This window comes from Kogia breviceps, chromosome 4 (genome assembly GCF_026419965.1).
Source record: "Kogia breviceps isolate mKogBre1 chromosome 4, mKogBre1 haplotype 1, whole genome shotgun sequence".
In the NCBI taxonomy this organism is placed as follows: domain Eukaryota; kingdom Metazoa; phylum Chordata; class Mammalia; order Artiodactyla; family Physeteridae; genus Kogia; species Kogia breviceps.
Genome location: NC_081313.1, coordinates 8329864 through 8350803, shown reverse-complemented (window position 1 = coordinate 8350803; position 20940 = coordinate 8329864). Strand labels below are relative to the sequence as shown.

The 20940-nt window shown below is 46.7% G+C and overlaps 1 protein-coding gene across 5 annotated transcripts in view; it reads left to right on the top strand.

The window, feature by feature from the left end:
* CMBL (carboxymethylenebutenolidase homolog) overlaps window positions 1-20940 on the top strand; it is a 62801-nt gene that overhangs the window by 27139 nt on the left and 14722 nt on the right. For 3 of the 5 annotated variants that reach the window (XM_059059900.2, XM_067030799.1, XM_067030802.1), the window contains one exon: window positions 11011-11223. The exons of the other annotated variants lie outside the window; for them this stretch is intronic. The gene's annotated coding sequence lies outside the window, so the exon portion shown is untranslated. The remainder of the gene's footprint in view (window positions 1-11010; window positions 11224-20940) is intronic. 5 annotated transcript variants of the gene reach the window in all.

The following is a 20940-nucleotide window of genomic DNA, read 5'->3' as shown; positions in this document are numbered from 1 at the left end:
AGAGACACAGGAAGAAATCCCTGGTGTATATGTGGGGCTCCGTCTGCATAACCATGCAACAAAACCACTTTGAAGACATTAAAGACACACAGGAGAAGCAGAGCCAAGCAGAAATTGATGTCAAGGAGAAAAGCCTGTGTACTTTACAAAAAGCCGAAGTTCCAGGGCCTTCCGTGAAAGTCTGAGAAGGAAGAGTGGAGGAAGTAAGGAGGTGGGGAAGGAGAGCCCGCTCAAACTTCCAGCCCAGGATTTCAAAGAAAACCACCAAGGAGCCTCTGTTAGACACTGAGAGACTCTGGAAGAAAAGGAGGGGAGAATTATGTTTGAGGTCAACAAACGAAGGTCTCAGGTTCATGCCTCTGTAGGATGGGCGTCTCCGTAAGAAGAGAACCAGACATACGTTCTAACACAGGGGTCCCCAACCCCTGGGCTACGGACGGACGGGTACCAGTCTGCACAGCAGGAGGTGAGCGGCGGGTGAGTGAGCAAAGCTTCATCTGTATTTACAGCCGCTCCCCATCGCTCGCATTCCCGCCTGAGCTCCGCCTCCTGTCAGATCAGCGGTGGCTTAGATTCTCAAAGGAGCGTGAACGCTACCGTGAACTGCGCAAGTGAGGGATCCAGGCTGCGCGCTCCTTATGAGGATCTAATGCCTGATGATCTGAGGTGGAGCTGAGGCGGTGATGCCGGCGCCGGGGAGCGGCTGCAAATACAGATTCTCCTTAGCAGAGAGGCTTGACTGCACAGAGACCATCGTAAATCAGTTCCTTACAGCCTCATATCAACACCCTATCAGTGAGGGGCAGGTGAAAACAAGCTCAGGGCTCCCACTGATGCAGCATGATGGTGAGTTGCATAATTATTTCACTGTATATTACAATGTAATAATAATAGACATAAAGTGCACAATAAATGTAATGCGCTTGAATCATCCCGAAACCAACGCCCCCCTCCCCAGTCCGGGGAAAAGCTGTCTTCCACGAAACCAGTCCCTGGTGCCAAAAAGGTTGAGGAGGCCATTTTGTGATCTGAGCCTGTCTACAATGCCTGGCTTTGACCAGGCCATGGAAATAACTTAATCATATCAGAGACAATAAATCAGTTATAAGGACTCCCAGTTCTGTTTGAAGGTAAGGATTAGCCTGAAGCTCACTCTTGAGCCATCTTGCAGGATTCAAACCCCCTTGAGCACTCAACCACCAGACTAACTGGAGCCTAGGGAACGAGGATGCTGACCTCTGCTGACCCTCGAGACTTCAATCAACTAGAACCTGGACTCTGTCAATCTTTTCCCCAATTCTAGGCGGAATTCTCCTCTGCCCAAGCTCCCTTGTGACTATGCACATACCCTTGGCTTAAAACTTCCCCAGTTTTGCTCTTGGGGAGACACCGCATTGGGAAATATCCTTCATGTTTTCCTTACTTGATGCAAGTAATAAATCCTATGTTTCTCTGTTCTTTGGCTTGGTTGTGTTTTGGGGCTTGGCATTCTTCAAGAGGCGAACCGGGTTTTCGGGTAACATCTTCAAGAGAAGCCTACATGCCCTACTTTAGAATACTCAAAGGGAATCCTACATATAGAATTTGAGGTTAATAGTAAAAGAAGTTAATAAAACATGATTTCAACATCCCATAATGGTTTAATAACTCTAATTGACACCAAAACGTTTCATCCATTTAATAACGTGTGGTATTATTTTTAGCAACTAGATATTGATCTAAAAATCACATTTTATTGAAGTACATTAGAAGCAAGTAGATAAAGTCAGAATTTGGGACCTTCTACAGCAGCAGTCCCCAACATTTTGGCACCAGGGGCCAGTTTCGTGGAAGACAATTTTTCCATGGATGGGGGGGAGGGGGGTAGTTCAGGCAGTAATACAAGCGATGGGGGGAGGGTTCAGGCTGTAACGTGAGCAACGGGGAGCTGTGGGGAGCCGCAGATGAAGCTTCGCTTGCTCACCGCCGCTCACCTCCTGCTGTGTGTCCCGGCTCCTAACAGGCCACGGACCAGTGCCGGTCTGTGGCCCAGGGGTTGGGGACCCCTGTTCTACAGGATAACAACCCAATGGGGAGACTATTCTAGATAAAAGAATGTTAAGAAAAAAGAAAATCTCAAAACTTGGAAATAGAAAAGTGATGATTTAGTGTCCTGTTTTTTCAATGTCACTCTGGGGCCTTGCCCAACTTGCTAGGGGTGTGCACCTTCATTTCAGGCTATTTAAGATTAATGAAGGTATTTCACAGTTCTGTGAGTAAAGATGATAACATGTATAAAACAGAGTGATGCAGATGATTCTTATCTGATAGCAGCTGGGATTAATTTTGTCTGGTAGAGATGCAAATGATTTCTGTTTGGTAGCAAAGGTCATCAAAAAGATTTTGATTTTAATTTTTATTTTCTTGGAGGTTGTTAACCAGTTTTACAAAGAAAAATCTAACTTAGCAATCATTTTCTGATGCCTCAGTTTCTCAAAGTTTCTTTTAACCAACTTAATCATCTTGCTGCTTCCCTTATTACTGAGTTAATTAAATATTTAATACCTGGTTCCTTTATGTTTATAGGAGACTCAGGTTTTGCCTTTTTAAAAATTCTACGTTGAAAAGAGACTTGAAAAAACATAACACCAAATGCAATAGGGGGACCTTGTTTAGATCCTGTTCTCTAACAAACCAGCTGTAAAGACATTTTTAGGGAGATGGAGGACATTTACAAGATGGTCTAAGCATTAGATGATATTAAGGAATAAGTGATAATTTTGTTAGGTGTAAAGAAGGCATTGTGGTATGAAGGAAAAGATTATATCTATCTATCTATCTATCTATATATTTAAGTGTATGAGTTATCTAGAGCTGTGTAACAAATTACCCCAAATTATGCTATTTTAAAATATAAGTTTTATTATTATTTATGTGTGGCAAGGCCAATAGATCAGAATATGAGTGCCATTGAAAATATAGTTTTCTATACTCCTACATCCCAAGAGAAGGGAGCACACCACACCACACCACAGGTGAGCTACATGGGGAAGCACCTGGATCAGTCTGGAGGCAGAGGGACTGAGGGGAACATGTGGGCATGAGACTGTTGTGGTTTCTATGGGAAGGAACAGGCAAGGCAGGGAAAGTAGGCTTAGGATTGTCTAGTCTGAAAAATTTCAGTGGGCTCTGGGGCACGGGGGCTATCTCTAGTTGTCTGGTCTCTGGCTATGCGGTCACTGGTGCATGTAGATAGTGGCCCAGAGTGTGACAGCCTGATGGAGGAGGTGGTTGGGGTGTGGGCTCTGGATTAGCTGGTTTGCTTATGAAAGCTATGTTCTCTTTTTAAATTTTTAATGTTTTATACAATTTTTAAAGGTTAAACTCCATTTACAGTTATTACAAAATACTGACTATCTTCCCTATGTTGCACAATACATCCTTGTAGCCTGTTTTACACCCAGTAGTTTGCATCTCCCACTCCTCCATTCCTATATTGCCCTTCCTCCCTTCCCTACTGGTAACCACTAGTTTGTTCTCTATATCTGTGAGTCTGCTTCCTTTTATTATATTCACTCATTTGTTGTATTATTTAGATTCCACGTATAAATAATATCATATAGTATTTGTCTTTCTCTGTCTGACTTATTTGATTTAGCACAATGCCCTCCAAATCCATCCATGTTACTGCAAATGGCAAAATTTTATGGCTGAGTAGTATTCCATTGTATGTATACCACATCTTCTTTATCCATTTGTCTGTTGATGGATACTTAGGTTGCTTCCATATCTTGGCAATTGTAAATAATGCTGCTATGAACACTGGAGTGCATGTATCTTTTTGAATTAGTGTTTTTGCTTTTTTTGGATGTATATCCAGGAATGGAATTGCTGGGTCATACGGGTCATATGGTAACTCTATTTTTAGTTTTTTCAGAAACTCCATACTGTTTTCCACAGTGGCTGCACCAATTTACATTCCCATCAACAGTGTACAAGGGTTCCCTTTTCTCCCCATCATTGCTGATATTTGTGGTCTTTTTGATGATAGCTGTTCTGACAGGTGTCAGGTGATCTCTCATTGTGGTTTTGATGTGCATTTCCCTGATGATTAGCAATGTTGAGCATCTTTTCATGTGTGCCTGTGAAAGGCACGTTCTATCCCTGGGAACTGGCTAGCCCTGGGAGGGACAGTCTTTCCAGGCCCCAGAGATCAAAACATCAAAAACACATGGTTAATACGCATAGCAACGTTTAAAAATTTAGTATTTCATACAGTTTCTGAGAGTCAGGAATCTGGGAGTGGCTTTGCTGGGTGGCTCTGGCTCAGGGTCTCTCAGGAGGTAACCATCCCGTTGCTGGCCAGACCGCGGTCATCTGAAACTTGACTGGAGCCAGAGGCTCTGCGTCCGAGATGGTCCAGGCATCTCGTTTTCTCTCTGTTGGAAGAGAGTTCCTTGCTGACTTTGGCCAGCAGCCTCAGCTCCTCACCAAGTGGGCCTCTTCAGAAGGCGGCTGGCTTCTCCCAGAGCAAGTGATCTGACAGTGAGTGAGAGAGTTAAGCTACACTTATAAACATAAATAAGAATCAGAAATGACATACCCTCACTTCTGCCGTATGCTGTTGGTCAGACGGACTAACGACGGTCCATTGTGGGGAAAAGGGCTGCACAGAGTATGAATGCCAGGAGGCGGGGTTCACCGTGGGCCAGTTTGCAGGCCACCACTGTCCACCAAAAGTTCATACCCTTCCCACATGCAGAGTACAGCCAACCCCTTCCAGAGTCCCCAGAAATCTCATCCTCTTATAGCATCTGCGCAATGTCCAGAATCTCATAATGTAAGTCAGGTCCAGGTGTCATTATAGTTCCTTAAATCCAGTGTCTCCAGTACAGTTCTTCTTGACAAGTTATCTGCTCCACCCCACCCCCTCTGTATTAGTCAGCTCAGGCTGCTATAACAAAATACCACAGCCTGGGGGGCTTAAACACCAGACATTTCTTTCTCCTATCCCTGGAGGCTGGAAGTCCAAGATCAGGGTACCCACATGGTTGAGTTCTGGTGAGGACTCTCTTCCTGGCTTGGAGCTGGCTGACTTCTTACTGTATCCTCACATGGAAGAGAGAGAGAGAGAGAGACAGAACTAGCTCTCTGGTCTCTTTACAAGGGTACTAATCCCATCACGAGGACCCCACCCCCATGGCCTCATCTAAACCTAATTACCTCCAAAATCTCCACCCCCAAATACCGTCACATTGGGGGTTAGGGCTTCAACATGAACTTTAAGGGGACACGAATATTCAGTTCCTAAACCCTCTCCTACTGAACATACAAGGGGACAGACAGAATAACCACTCTAGAAAGTCTTGCTCAAAAAGGGAGAAGATGAGAGCGTGAAGAAGTTGCTGGTCCGTATAGATTCCAAGCCAAGCAAACGTCCTAAGATCCTTAATTATGTCTCAAGTCTTGGGAACCGTACTCCAAGGCTTTGGACTGCCCTCTGGGCTCTTGGCTTTTCCCTGTGAGTCACCCTTCCTTTTTCATGACAGGAAAGGTGTCATGTGTTAGCAGCTGAGGAATAGTCTCAGCCTGCTTCCTGCCAGTAGAACTTTGAGGGTCCAAAGACCTCTTTTTATTTTGTACTGGCTCTGTCCCTTTCAGTCCAAGTTGGTAATGATTCTGTACATATAATTCTCATAAAAACTTTATGGATTTCCTGCGAATCTCCACGGGATCTACTCCATTAGGCAAAGTCAACACCCCCAAATCGCTTTGAGATGAGACCTTCTCCACATAGATAGGGCTTCTGCAGACAGCTGAGGAGCAATGATCCGAAGCTTCTAGGAGCACTGTTTTTTTCCTTGGCTGCACCGCTTGCGTGCAGGATCTTAGTTCCCTGACCGGGGATCGAACCCATGCCCCCTGCAGTGGAAGCGTGGAGTCCTAACCACTGGACCGCCAGGCAAGTCCTAAGGAGCACTGCCCTTTGATTGAGAGGGTCTGTGAGTGTCTTAGTCCATTGGGGCTGCTGTAACAGAACACCACAGACTGGGTAATTTATAAACAACAGAAACCTATTTCTCACAGTTCTGGAGGCTGGAATTCTGAGACCAGGGTGCCAGCATGGTTGGGTTCCGCGGAGGGCCCTCCTCCAGGTGGCCGACTTCTTGTGACCTCACATGTGAGGTACACCTTTAATCTCACAAGCATTCGGGCCACAGCAGCGAGGCACACCTTTACACTCCTTACAGGGCCTTTTGTCTGACAAAAGTACTATGGGGGGGCTTCCCTGGTGGCGCAGTGGTTGAGAGTCCGCCTGCCGATGCAGGGGACGCGGGTTCGTGCCCTGGTCCGGGAAGATCCCACGTGCCGCGGAGCAACTAAGCCCGTGAGCCATGGCCGCTGAGCCTGCGCGTCCGGAGCCTGTGCTCCGCAACGGGAGAGGCCACAACAGTGAGAGGGCCGCGTACCGCAAAAAAAAAAAAAAAAAAAAAAAAAAAGTACTATGGGGTATGGCTTTATATCTTTCTGAAATCTTTTAAAAATTGTTTACAGGCACAGCCTAGGGTCTATCTCTGGACCACGGGTTTTCTGGCAGGGCCCTGAATTTGGACTTTTGCTTGGAAGCCATTCCTTGATTCTAGCATAATTTGTCATCTGGCCCGGCTGCAAACCTTCCAGTCCCAGCTCCTTTCTGCTTAAGGACCCTCCCGTTCATTTCTCTCTCTCCTCTGGCATCTTACCATAAGCAACTAGCAGAAAGCAGGCAGCACTGGTGACGCTTTGGCTCCAAATCTCCTTGACTAGGTCACGAGTTCATTGAGTGCGTTTTCCTCTGTCCACGTGACTTCAGGCAACAGCATCACCAGGATCCCTTCCTCCAGTTTCTGACAGCATTTCCTTCCCTCTCCTGCGAGCTCTGACCTGAATCTTTAACGACCTCGACTCTTGTATTCACAGCTTTCTCAAGGCGCTGCGGGCATTTACCAATGCCCTCAACAAAGCCCAGCGCTTGGTGCCAAACGCACTCCCACATTTGGGTTTCTGTCACAGTACCCCGCCTGCAAATGTATCCAAATGTGTTCTATCTGTACTACCAATTGAGCCCCAAATTTAGCGGCTTAAAGCAATAGAAATGATGATCTTGCACAGTTTCTGAGGGTCAGGAATCTGGGACTGGCTTAGCCGGTGGTTCCGACGCAGGGTCTCTCAGGAGGCTCCCATCTAGATGTGACGGGGTTTGCAGTCATCTGACACTTGACTGGGGCTTGAGGATCTGTGTCCATGAGGCTTTCCTTGCCACATGGGCCTCTCCATGGGGCTACTAGCGACATGGCAGCTGAATTCCCCCAGAGCAAGTGGGAGGAGACTGTAGGACGGTGTGAAGTCCCAGAGGCTGGAGCATTTGGGGTCGTCTTGCAGGCTGACAACCACACAGTTATTCAGGGGCGAAATGTCACGTTGTCTATAACTTACATACTTCAGCAAAAAAAAAAAAAAAAAAAAAAAAAGAAATGAAGTAAACTGCAAAAATAGTCACAATAATTTTATCTAAATCAGGGGAATGTGGGACTTTACTGAGCTTTTCTTTCTACTTTTCTGCATATTTGTACAGTTTCATAGTAAAAAGTGAAAAAAAAGCGAATTTAGGCTTTCTGTCTGGGGGTGACAAGATGGCTTAATGGCTCAAGAATCGTCTAGAAAGCAGCTTTCTTTTCTACCCAGCCTTCCGACCTGCCTTCAGCAGCAACGCCTGCCCTGCACACAGGACTCGGTGCTTTCCCAGCTGGCTACCTGCAGCTGCACTCAAGGGGTGGGGCTGAGTCAGCAACACGGCCCCAGAAATGGGAACAGATGAACTGCAACACACTCCTCCCCAGATATTCCTGGGAGATGTTCTCAAACACACCAGCACTTCTTCTGATTCTGTTCCAAAATTTCTTTAGAGGAGCAGTTCCATGGAATACTTTGCCTGACCTTGCCTTCAAGGTCAGTGTTCATCCTGGGGCTTTAGCAGAGTCTGTGGTCTTGTTTAACTTTGCCCGGTTTGTTAATTCAGCTTGGGTTCACTCAGTTCCTGGATTTAGTTCCCTATTTCATAATAATAAATAAAATAACTTTGGAGGGCTAACCAGCTGTGACTGCTGAGTCACAGCGCTTTATTAAGGAACTCTGTGAAATCCCAGTGTTCACTTATGCTAAGAGTTTCTATAAGAAAAGAGCTTTAAAACATTTTTTTTGAGAGTTAAATATTAACTTGTGATGAATTTTCCAGAGGAGTTTGGAACTAAAACTGGTGAAGGTGAAAAAAAATGCCATTTGGGGTGTCGCAAAGCAGTTTGTTCATTTTAAGATAGAAGCAAGAATTTATGTTTACGGCCCGCCCTCAATTGGTTCTGGGTGATAACACTTTGGTGACTTCTTTGACTTATTCAGATATCTAAAAATTATCTACACATTATTTTGGAGAAACCCCAAGGCAGTGAAGTAATTCAGTTGCAGATGTTTCACACTGGCACGTGAAAGGTTCTGTTTAATGGTAAACCAGTGTATCTCTAGCAGGATAACACCTTTGCCTTGGGGAGGACTGGAAGGGCGCCCAGCTCTGTCAACGTGCCCACTGGGCTAAGCTGATCTGTGTTTCCCAGGATTCCCTTTTCTTGTCTGTTTCTAGTCTGATGGAGCTATAAGATTTATTTTATCCCGAGAGTTGCACCTGCCTTCCTCCAGCCAGGCTTTCCTTGCTGAACCTATAACATAAAATCATGGAAGGTTGACACCGACAGGGCCTATACAGATTATCTAGTTCACTTGGGTCCTAAAGTTGTTCCATCATAAGAGTCATCTGGGGAGTTTTTTTGAAATACAGTTTCCCCAGCCTGTAAGATTCTGGTTCAGTAGGTCTGAGCCCAGGACATCTGAATTTTACAAGTTCCCTAGATGGTTTTTGATGGTCAGCCAAGTGGGTTTGCTAGTCACTGTGATTCTCAAAGTATGGTCCTTGGACCAGAAGCACCAGCATCATCGCCCAGAACCTTGTTGGACCCACAAATTCCTGAGGTCCCCCCCGGACCTCCTGAATCAGAGGCTCTGTTTGCGGCCCAGCACTCTGTGGTTTGATAAACCCTCCAGGGGATTCTGATGCGTGCTAAAGTTTGAGAACCAAATCTAGTCTAATCCCTCATTTCATAGTTAAGGAAAACAAGTCTAAGGAGAAGGGACACGTCTGTGGTTTAACGCAAGGAGATGGACATAGGAGGCATCCTCTCCTTGCACTCAGGTGTTTTGAGCGGAGAGCACTCACAGCCTGTCTTGAGAAACCTCAGGTCCCTACACTTGTGAGAGCAAGGTTTTCAGCAACTCGAAGATGTTACATGATCCAGTGACCCAGTCTGTAGTACAAAATGCCAAAGGAATCATTATTTTTTTAGGAGGGCAGAGCAAGGAAAATCAAGAGTTGCAGCACTTAAGCAAGCTTCGTGAAGAAGAATTCGGAAAGCTGGGATGGATTTGCATAAATGGAAAGAGAGAGGGCGGCCCTCTCCCCAAAGTGGGAAAACCACAGGGAGGAAGAGGCAGGACAAGGAAGATTCCAGCCAGGTTCAGGGGGAAAAGGTGCAATTTAAGATAGAGAGAGCACTGTGCGAGGTATCTGGGAGACAGGTTTAGGAAAATAGGTGGGAAAACAGTAGATATAAATTGTTTTTGAATGTTGTAGCAGAGGTGTACTTTATAATATAGCACTGTCTGGTAATAGTGGAATCCACTGCACAACATTGCCAATTGAGACTGATTTGGAGGCAACTTTAAAAAAAATTACTTTTAAGTACGTGCGTAAGTTTAATGCTGAGTTGGCAAATTTTGGCAAGGCATAGAGTTGCGAATATGAAATCCCTCATGTTAAGAAGTGTTAATGTCAGGAATGATGCTTGGAGAGCTAAATTTAGCAAACAGAGAAAAATGATGTGTAATCAGTCACATCTAGTCTTTCCATGTGACTAGTACTTCCAAGATGCTGGAAGATGCTTAGAAACAGTCTAATAGAAACAAGTTTGTGTTTCAGTGGAAACCTATGCTTGTCTAGAGGTCACCCTCCAGGCTGTCTGATTCTTGTCTTCCAGTGTCTGATAGCTGTTTTACAATTCTGTAAGTTGTAGGTACATGATAGACAAGCAAATTGACCTCCTTCCCCATCCTGTGGAAAAAAAGCCAGTTTGCCTCTGCCTGCATTTTCCTTTCACCATTCCTTTACTCCATATGTGTGCACTTTTAAAAAACTTTCTTTTGAACTAGTTTTAACATCTGCCTGGGTTTCTCATTAATTAATGAGTACTGTAAAGTTTTCAACACAGGTCTTTTTTGGGGCCTCTCACTGCTGTGGCCTCTCCCGTTGCGGAGCAGAGGCTCCGGACGCGCAGGCGCAGCGGCCACGGCTCACGGGCCCAGCCGCTCCGCGGCACGTGGGATCTTCCCGGACCGGGGCACGAACCCGTGTCCCCCGCTTCGCCAGGCGGACTCTCAACCACTGCGCCACCAGGGAAGCCCAGAATTCACACCTTTTCCAACTGGAAGCGTCTTAACTAGTAAGGCTCTATCTCACGGGTCATGAGATTTTTGGTGAAATTCTTGTGGCGTCAAGAAGCTGCTGCTACTTTTCCCCCTGTCACGTATTTCCCTAATCAACATTTCTTCCGGTTTTCTTCCTTAACCCTCCTCTGTAGCCAACTGAATTGGTTATCACAACCTTAGGTGACCAGACAAAATATGGAGTGGCGGCGGAGGGAGGGAGGTCAAGTATGAATATGTACTCATCTACTGTTTAAAATAGCCTAATTTTGATTTACAGTAAATAAGTCACAGGTCTCAGCAGCCAGGTGCACATGTAAATTTCATAGGCGGCCTGTCTTCCTCCTCCCGGTTTCCCTCCCCCTCTCCTCCCCCCTCCCCCTCTCCTCCCCCCTCCCTCCCCTCCCCCCTCCTTCTTTCTCCCTCCCTCCCTCCCTCCCTCCCTGCCCCTCCCTCCGGCTCCAGCCTTCTCCGGAGGCCGGGAATCCAGGACAGCCACTGGTCCGCCGGGGTCCCACCGCCCTCCGTCACCGCGTCGACTTCCGTCCCCGAAGGAGGCGCCTCCCCCTCGGCTTGCGCCCGACCTTCTCCCCTGTGTCCCGCGGCGCTGCGGCGTTGCCCGCTCCGGTCCGGCGTCCTCCGTGCGTAAGGACAGCGTCCTTCAGGCAGTTGGACGAGGTACGTGCGCTTCGCGAGCCCAGGAACGCGCTGCAGGTCCGCTCTGCTCTAACTCTCGCGTGCGTTTGCTTGAGGCAAAGGAGGTCTTTGCTGTGTGCACAGGTCATGAACCTATTAAAGTCCGTTTTCAACACCTGCTTTTATGAAAGCAGTACATTGTCACTGCAGAAAAGCAACCCTGCCATCCTACTTTGGCATATTTTCCTGTATTGTTTAGCCATACATTTTGAATAGACAGTTGAAATCATACTGCATATAAACTTGTATTCGTTTTTTTCCATTTAACACTATGTCATGATCCTTTCCTCGGTGCCATTAAATACTCTTTGTAACCGTTTTCCTACAGTTGAACATTTTGGTCGTATAGTTCTTACTACTGATATAAAAGTATGGGGGAAAAAAATGAGCGTATCTGAGTCCAGCTCATTCTCCACATTTTGCAGCCTTTATTAAGGATGGGTGTAAAGAGAGGAGGGTCTGGTCTAGGCGTGTAGCGTCCCGGATGCTGCGTCCGTGTTGCCAGGAGAGACTACTGTTCCCACTCGGCCATGTGGGTCAGGAGGTGAAGCGGTGGCCTCTCCCAGGCCTTGCTGACGCTGGGCACTGCGCTTTAGAGTTACTTGCTGATGGAAATGCCACCTGTCGTTTTCAGAGCCCATTTAAAGTAAGGTGGTCAGAAGTGAGCCCTATGGGTATCTGGGGGAATGCCATCCAGACCTCACAACAGTCCAAGAAGGGGCCAGAGGCAGCCACGTGATTGGCAGTTCACAGGCCAATGTAGCTTCATCCTATCTAGTTTTCTAATTAATGCTGTCAAGACCGTGTACCCTTTGGAAAACACAACCATGATCACTGAAAAATAAAAATAATCGGAGGAGTTGATGTTCACAGAACCATCTAAGGATAAGGAGGGCCCTGCCTTCCCTGCTGCAAGATGGAAGGTCAATTGCCATGCAAGTTACAGTGTTTACCCAGTAAAGGAAACCCCCAGCCTTCCCCTGCAGCCACCTTCGAGGTCCTGTATTATTATTTCTTAGTGTTGGTTTCGATACCCCTTCAGGTGTTTCCATTTCTAAATCTCTGAGGCTGCCAGCATTTTATTCCTAGACTGCTTTGCTTGTTGCATTCCCATCAACACCAATCCCCTTCACTTATCAAAATCTGCTTCCCTATTTCTTTTGGAGATCTTCATTGCTTTGGGAAGTGTGACTTCTGACTTACTTAAATCCTTGGGGGTATGAATGCAGGAAACCACACTAGCTCAACCACTCTTTACCACCCATTTCTCACCTTCTGCCCTTCAGTGAGAGAAGGGGAATGTTCAATTACACAGTTAAAAGATAATTTTCAGCAAAAGGCAAAATCATGACTGATACAGATAGAAAAATGAGCGTGTGTTAAAGATTCTATTTTATTCATTAAAGAGGGAACCAGGTAGATCTTATAACTGGTTCAGAAAAAGAAGTCAAGAAGCACAAATTTGTTTGGAGTAAAAGAATGCCTCTGGATGGTACATCTTAGGAAAGGGGGGAGGGCACAGCAGACCCTTGGAATTTGCAGATCAAACATGCACCAGCGATCCCCATAGGTCTTGACTTACAATTTTGTGGAGGCATTTGCTGTGTGAAGGAGGAATGGAGGGTGTCAAAGAAAATATTATTCATTCGTGACACTTGTTAAAAAACGGCAAGGCAGGGCTTCCCTGGTGGCTCAGTGGTTGAGAAACCGCCTGCCAATGCAGGGAACACGGGTTTGTGTCCCGGTCCGGGAGAATCCCACATGCCGAGGAGCGGCTGGGCCTGTGAGCCGTGGCCGCTGAGCCTGCGCGTCCGCAGCCTGTGCTCCGCAACGGGAGAGGCCACAACAGTAAGAGGCCCGCGTACCGCAAAAAAAAAAAAAAAAAAAAAAAAAAAAAAAGGCAAGGCAGATCTTATTCAGGACCATCGTGATAGGGGTAGAGACCACTCCAGGGGGATCTTGCAGTAGGAGAGAGACACTGGGCTCAACTCTGAATATAAGGAAAAGTGGGAGTTTCTAGCCAAGGTCAGAGTAGGGGGTCAATGGATGGAAATAAAGGGATTCCAGCTAAGCTGACCTAACAGGATTCTTGCAGAAGACAAGCCAGGGTGATGGGACATCACCTGGGGGATGGTGGAGGATGGGGAAGTGAATCAGATAGGAGGCTGGGGATTCTGCTAAACCGACTTAGCAGGATTCTTACTAAAACTGGACCAAGCCCAAAAGTCAGGGCCTAGTTGAGAAGAGAGTTCAGAGGATCCTGCCTAGAGTTCGGTCAAGGAGAGAATCTTTGTCAAGGCACCAGTTGTAGGGGATGGATCTCACAATCATTCACAATTATGTGGGATCTTGCATGGGTGTTATGGGGGAATCATGTACTTTCGTGCTGCATCCGGGGTGGCGGTGACAAAGAATGTGCCCATCAGGGTCTCCTCTGCTGGAGCATGTCCTGGCCATCCCTCGTGTCATAAAGAGAACCCTGACTTCTGGGGGCGTTACTGGTGGAAACCATAGATCTGATCTCAGGGTGGCTGGAGTGTGTTTCCAAGTCCGCCTGACATGATACAGAAAAGCCCTTCTTGGTACATTTTATGAGGACCCCAGCATACATGCCAGACCCACAGTCCCATCCCCTTACAGGAGGAAACCTTATCCCTCACCGTGACCTTATAATGTCATAGAAGAAACTCTGTGTTTCAATGGAAAAGTACCCATCGACTATAGCCCCCCCTTCCGGGCTGTCTGATTCTAGCCCTGTTCATTGTATTTGAGCTGTTCTGCAGCTCTGTGAAAGTTGGGGGTAACTGATAGGTTTGTAAATTCTGTCCTGTCTGGTGGAGAATTAATTGGCTTCCTCCCCTACTGTGGAAAAATTGGTTTTGTCTCCATTTACAACTCATGTCAACATCCCTCTACTCCATATAAATTAGTGCTCTTTTCTTTTTTCCTTAGAACCAGTTGTAACATCTGCCTTATTTCCTCCTATCATATGAGTAAAATACAATCCTTAATGTGAATTCATTTTGGTAACTGTATAGGAGTCATAGTTTTACTTTTTTTCTGAAAACTGTGTTTTAACAAATGTGTCATTTGAGAGGGAAAAGAGCCCAAATCTTGAAATATATACACAGAAAGTTTACGTATAGTACAATCAGTAGAGTGTCAAGGGTATGTTTCCCAAGGCTCTTGCCCACAGAGAGACTGTCTGCCCTGCCCACTGTGGCCTTGGCCCGGGACACACTGGCTGGGCTTGGCTGCTGTGCCCCGTGAAGTGTCTGGCAGGAGTCCAGCCTTCATGTGTGGCACATCCAGGCCTCCCAGCCAGCACGCCTTTCTTTGGGAGAAAAGCCTTTCAGGATCAGTTCAGAGAGTGGCTGTCTTGGCTGTAAACATTCCTTTTGGAAAGTGGATAGCAATCGAAGGTAAGTAAAAAGATTCGGATTCAAGGCTGCTTATTTTCTGTGGTCTTGCATCCTCATAGGACAGCCCAGGTAAGAAAGCAGCCTGAGGAATAGGTTCTCAACAAGTAATGTGCAGTGGGACATAAAGTTTAGTGCTATTGATACTGGATTGTTCTGACTTCTCTTATAATAGTTCTGTAATGTAGTTTATGGAAACAAAACTATGAAAAATACCGTCAAATTTTTCTTTGATCAAATGACTAGCTCTCAATTTCTCTTTTCTTAAAACTTAGTTATTTCTAGTTATGAACATTTAGAACATTCTGGAAAGTACAGGATATAATGTAATAGCCACCTATAGTCGCATGACGCAGATTTATTTTTTTAAAAAGATATTAACATTTTGTCCTGGGCTTCCCTGGTGGCACAGTGGTTGAGAGTCCGCCTGCCGATGCAGGGGACACGGGTTCGTGCCCTGGTCTGGGAAGATCCCACATGCCACAGAGCGGCTGGACCCATGAGCCATGGCCGCTGAGCCTGCGCATCCGGAGCCTGTGCTCCGCAATGGGAGAGGCCACAACAGTGAGAGTCCCGCATACCGCAAAAAAAAAAAAAAAAAAAAAAAAAAATCCACCTGCCAATGCAGGGGACATGGGTTCGAGCCCTGGTCCGAGAAGATCCCACATGCCGCGGAGCAACTAAGCCTGTGCACCACAACTACTGAGCCTGTGCTCTAGAGTCCGTGAGCCACAACTGCTGAGCCTGTGTGCCACAACTACTGAAGCCTGTGTGCCACAGCTAATGAAGCCCATGCGCCTAGAGCCCATGCTCCACAACAAGAGAAGCCACCACAATGAGAAGCCCGTGCACCGCAACGAAGAGCAGCCCCTGCTCGCTGCAACTAGAGAAAGCTGGCCTACAGCAACAAAGACCCAACACAGCCAAAAATAAATAAAATAAATAAATAAATTAATTAAAAAATATGTATTATTCGGGGGTTTTAGTATTTACTTAGCATTAAAAAACCATTGTCTCTTTTTTTTAACATGTTTATTGGAGTATAATTGCTTTACATTGTTGTGTTAGTTTCTGCTGTATAACAAAGTGAATCAGCTATACATATACATATGTTCCCATATCCCCTCCCTCTTGCATCTCCCTCCCTCCCACCCTCCCTATCCCACCCCTCTAGGTGGTCACAAAGCACCGAGCTGATCTCCCTGTGCTATGCGGCCGCTTCCCACTAGCTATCTATTTTACCTTTGGTAGTGTATATATGTCCATGCCACTTTCTCACTTCGTCACAGCTTACCCTTCCCCCTCCCCATATCCTCAAGTCCATTCTTTACATCTGCATCTTTATTCCTGTCCTGCCCCTAGGTTCATCAGAACCACTTTTTTTTTTTTTTTTTTTTTTTTTTTGCGGTACGCGGGCCTCTCACTGTTGTGGCCTCTCCCGTTGCGGAGCACAGGCTCCGGACGCCCAGGCTCAGCGGCCATGGCTCACGGGCCCAGCCGCTCCGCGGCACGTGGGATCTTCCCGGACCGGGGCACGAAGCCGTGTCCCCTGCATCAGCAGGCGGACTCTCAACCACTGCGCCACCAGGGAAGCCCAGAACCACTTTTTAAGATTCCATATATATGTGTTAGCATACGGTATTTGTTTTTCTCTTTCTGACTTACTTCACTCTCTATGACAGACTCTAGGTCCATCCACCTCACTACAAATAACTCAATCTCATTTCTTTCATTGTCTCTTTATATAGCATTATGTTTTTGAGATTTACTGCATTGATAAATATATATGGAATTTGCTCATTGAACTGCTATGTAATGTTCTTTTTAGGAATGTATTAGCTGTAACAAATTACCGCAAACTGGGTGACTTAAGACAGCAGAAATTTATTCTCTCACTGTCTGGAGGCCAGAAATCCGAAATGAAGATGTTGGCAGGGCCGTGCCCTTCCTGAAACCTGGAGAGGAGAGTTTTTCCTTGTCTCTCTCCTGGCTTCTGGTGGTTGCTGGCAATCCTTGGTGCTCCTTGGTTTGTAGATGCATCCCCTCCAAACTCTGACTGTGTCTTCCATGGCTGTCTCTCCATGTGCGTCTGTGTCTGTATCCAAATTTCCCTCTCTTCTTCTAAGGACACCAGCCATTAATTAGATTAGCACCTACCTTCATCAGGATGGCCTTGTCTTAACCTGATTCCTCTGCAAGGTCCCTATTTCCAAATAAGGTCACATTCACAGGTTCTGTGGGTTAGGACTTGGAACAGTACCTTTTCTGGGGGACACAGTACAACCCACGACAATGAGTAAATGGCAACGTATCTCATTCTCCTGGGGGTCATTATATTGCTTGCAATTGTTGCCACATTTTGGTGGCAAGAACAGCCTTGCATAGCCACTGCATGTGTCTGTGTGTACACACACACACACACACACACACACACACACACAGAGAATGTGAAATTCTCTAGGGAATACACCAGTGGGGGCATTTCTGGGTTGCAGGGTGTGTTCATCATGGCCTTGGTTGAACTGCTTCCCAGAGTGTGTATCACTTTACACTCCCTTCCGTTTCCCTACTTGGGCACCGTCTCTTGGTATTAATAGACTTATTGCCAATCTGCAAGAGGTAAAATGGTATCTTGTTGTTGTTCTCGTTATAACTTCCTTAAATACCAGTGAGGTTGAGTATCTTTTCACATGTTTACGGGCCATTCAGGTGTATCCTTTTGTGAATTGCCTCATATCTTTGGAGCATTTTCTATTGGGGCCGTCTTTTTTTGGTTAATTTCTAAGAATTCTTCATATATTTTATATCTGGATACTACAGCCTCTGCTTTGGAACTGATTTCTTCTTTTAGTCTGTATCTCGTTTTCTCACTTTTTTACGGAGACTTTAATCTTACAGTGTTTAAAATTTAATAAAAGTTTGAAAGCTTTTTCTTGTGGGAAATCTCAAGCATGTATGAAAGTCGAGAGGGGCTTCCCTGGTGGCACAGTGGTTGAGAATCCACCTGCCAACGCAGGGGACACGGGTTCAATCCCTGGTCCGGGAAGATCCCACATGCCGCGGAGCAGCTAAGCCCGTGTGCCACAACTACTGAGCCTGTGCTCTAGAGCCCGCGAGCCACAACTACTGAGCCTGCGTGCTGCAACTACTGAAGCCCATGCACCTAGAGCCCATGCTCCACAGCAAGAGAAGCCACCACAGTAAGAAGCCATGCACCGCAATGAAGAATAGCCCCCGTTCGCCGCAACTGGAGAAAGCCCGTGTGCAGCAATGAAGACCCAACACAGCCAAAAATAAATAAATAAAATAAATAAATTTAAAAAGAAAAAGAAAGTTGAGAGATTGGTACAGTGGACGCTCCTGAACCACCGAATTCCAGCACTGTCAGTACTTAGACACTCTCCCGCAATCTCCACAGCCTACTGGGAAAGTTCCAGTACATACATCAGCACGTAGCTATAAAAGATAAGGACTCGTTAAAAAAACCATCACTGTTATAACATTATTCCTCCTTCCCTGCCTCCCCCATTAAAATGATTCTCAGTATCATCAAATATCCAGTCAGTTCAATTTTCCCCAATTTTCTTATAAGTGTTTTTTACAGTTGGCTACTGCTATGGACTGAATTGTGTCCCCCAGATTTACATGTTGAAGATGGTATTGGGAGGCGGGGCCTTTGGGAGGCAATTAGGTTTAGATGAGGTCATGAGGGTGGGGCCCCCAAAATGGGATTCGTGCCTTTAAAGGAGGCTGACAGGATCGCTGTGGGTGGTAGGCAGTGACTCGCAGGGATTTGTTTTCTCACCTGGGTTGCTTGGTGTCCATCCCACCTCCCGAGGAGCCACAGAGCCCTCCTGCCCCTGTCATGACCCGGCAGAGCCCCGTCTGTTCTGCTGGCCTCTCCCTGCCTGCACCCTGCAGCTGGACCCGGCTGGGGGACACGGCCTCGCTGACCCTGCCTATGTCCCAGGCCCTCATTTTCCACTTCTATTCTCCCCTCCAACCTCCTCCTTCTTCTACCCTGATCTGTTGACTCTGCTTCTTAGTTCTCTGAGCAAACAGATGCAGGTGGGAGCATCCACAACCTCCCTCCTGGCGTCACCCACCCACCTGTGTCTGTGTCCTCACCCTCTGCCTTCTCTCCCAGGGCTGTGGGAGGACCTGCCCAGTGCCTCCTCAGCTGTGCTGGCCTCACCCCTCTCTCCAGAGACCGTTGGTTCCCTCTCCGTGGTACATTCTCATCCACAAGCCAATATGCTGACATTTCTTCCATGAAGAAAAAGAAAACAAAAGACTTGTTTCCACATCTTCCCTCCATCTTTTGCTCACTCTCTTTTTTAGGACTAGTGACAGTCTAGAGAGAGCTTTCTGTATTTCCTGTCTCCCCGTCTCTCTTCTGTCTCAGCCCCCGGCAGTCCCACCCTCCCCGCTCCTGCAAACCTGTTCTGGACGCCCTCAGCCTGACTTCCACCATGCAGAGCCTGGTGGGCAACCCTGTCTGCACCCTCGGGTCTTCCTGCAGAATGTTGCATGGTCTACACTCTCTCTTTCTTTCTTATAAAAATTAATTAATTATTTTTGGTGCATACACGTTTTTTCTTTTTTAAAGTATAGTGGATTTACAATGTTGTGTTAGTTTCAGGTGTACAGCAAAGCGATTCCGTTATGCTTACACTCTCCCATTCTTTTTTTTTTTTTTTTTTTTTTTTTGCGGTACGCGGTCCTCTCACTGTTGTGGCCTCTCCCGTTGCGGAGCACAGGCTCCGGACGCGCAGGCTCAGCGGCCACGGCTCACGGGCCCAGCCGCTCCGCGGCACGTGGGATCTTCCCGGACCGGGGCACGAACCCGCGTCCGCTGCATCGGCAGGCGGACTCTCAACCACTGCGCCACCAGGGAAGCCCCACTCTCCCATTCTTGAAGCCCTTCCTTGGCTTGGCTCCTGGACACCACTCCTGGGGTTTCCTCCTCTCTCACTGGCCCATCCTTCTCAGACACAGTCACTAGTCCCTTTTTTTCCCTCCCCAAAGGATGTCTTAAGTACTGAAGGACCCCAGGGCTCCATCTTCTGCATTCTTCTTTATTGTTATCCCCTGAACGATGTGATTCACTCTCAAGCTTGTAGATACTGTGTTCAGCTGATTCTCATTATTCACAGAAGTTATGTTCGGTAAAGTTGCTGTGAACGCTGAACTAGCTGCTAGTGGACCACAGGGAAATGTAGTCGGTTCCTGCGAGCCTCTGTTCACGTTTCCATCAACTCATCAATACTTAACCTTGTTTTGTTTGTGTTTCTGTATGAAGAAACACAGCGTATATTTACTAGGTATTGTTGACTCATTCACATTGACTCATAGCCTACAGCAGTGTGACTCACACCTGAACAAAGCTTGTCTAACGCGTATCTTCTCCATACGGCATATCACAGCCTGCTTGCACTTAGATCGCTAGACGGCACTTTAGCGCTGCCCATGAAATCACCAATAAAAAGCACAAAATTACCAAACGTGTGGCACTAAATAGACCACGAGAAGGATACTTGTTTACAGCGTGAGAGCTGAAACAGGAAGGCAGAGCACAGCCTGGTTCGACCTTGACTGGGAACATGCATCTCAGTGACTCAGATTTTTTGTGGCTCTGCACAGATTTGTGGATGATGCAAAAGCCCGGCAGGAATTGATTTTGGAGTTACGAATAAATGTAGCAAGTAGGCAAATTCATGAATACAGGATCTGCAAATAATGAGGTTCGACTGTGTATGCTGACCACTCTGAGATGCAGATCCTCAGCTTGGACCCCTGCCCTGAACTTGGGTGTTGTTATCCAGCTGGCCGCTGGACGTGAATGTGAACGTCTCATAGACATTTCAAACTGCTTATGCCACAGCCTGGAGTCCTGGTCCCCTCAAATGTGCTCTTTCGGCACTCCCCCCTTTTCATTTAGACATTCCATCCTTTGCCAGTTGCTCAAGCAAAAGACCTAGTCACCACTGACTCCTTTCTGTTAAATATCCTGTGCATGACATCTGTCAGCAGAACCAATTGGCTGCACCTGAAAAATCTATCTAGACCCTGACCTTGCTCTCTCTTTTCACCGTTACCATTCTCGTGGCGAGAATTTGGCTTTCTCAGTGTGAGATGGAAGCCGCTGGAGGATTCTGGGAAAAGCAGTGTTCCCCTCCGTGCTCTCTCCCTGATATTTCTGTTCCAGCTACACTGTTCCTTGTTCCTCAAAACCCGGAAGAAAGTGAACACTAGTGATCACCTAGATTCAACAGTTGTT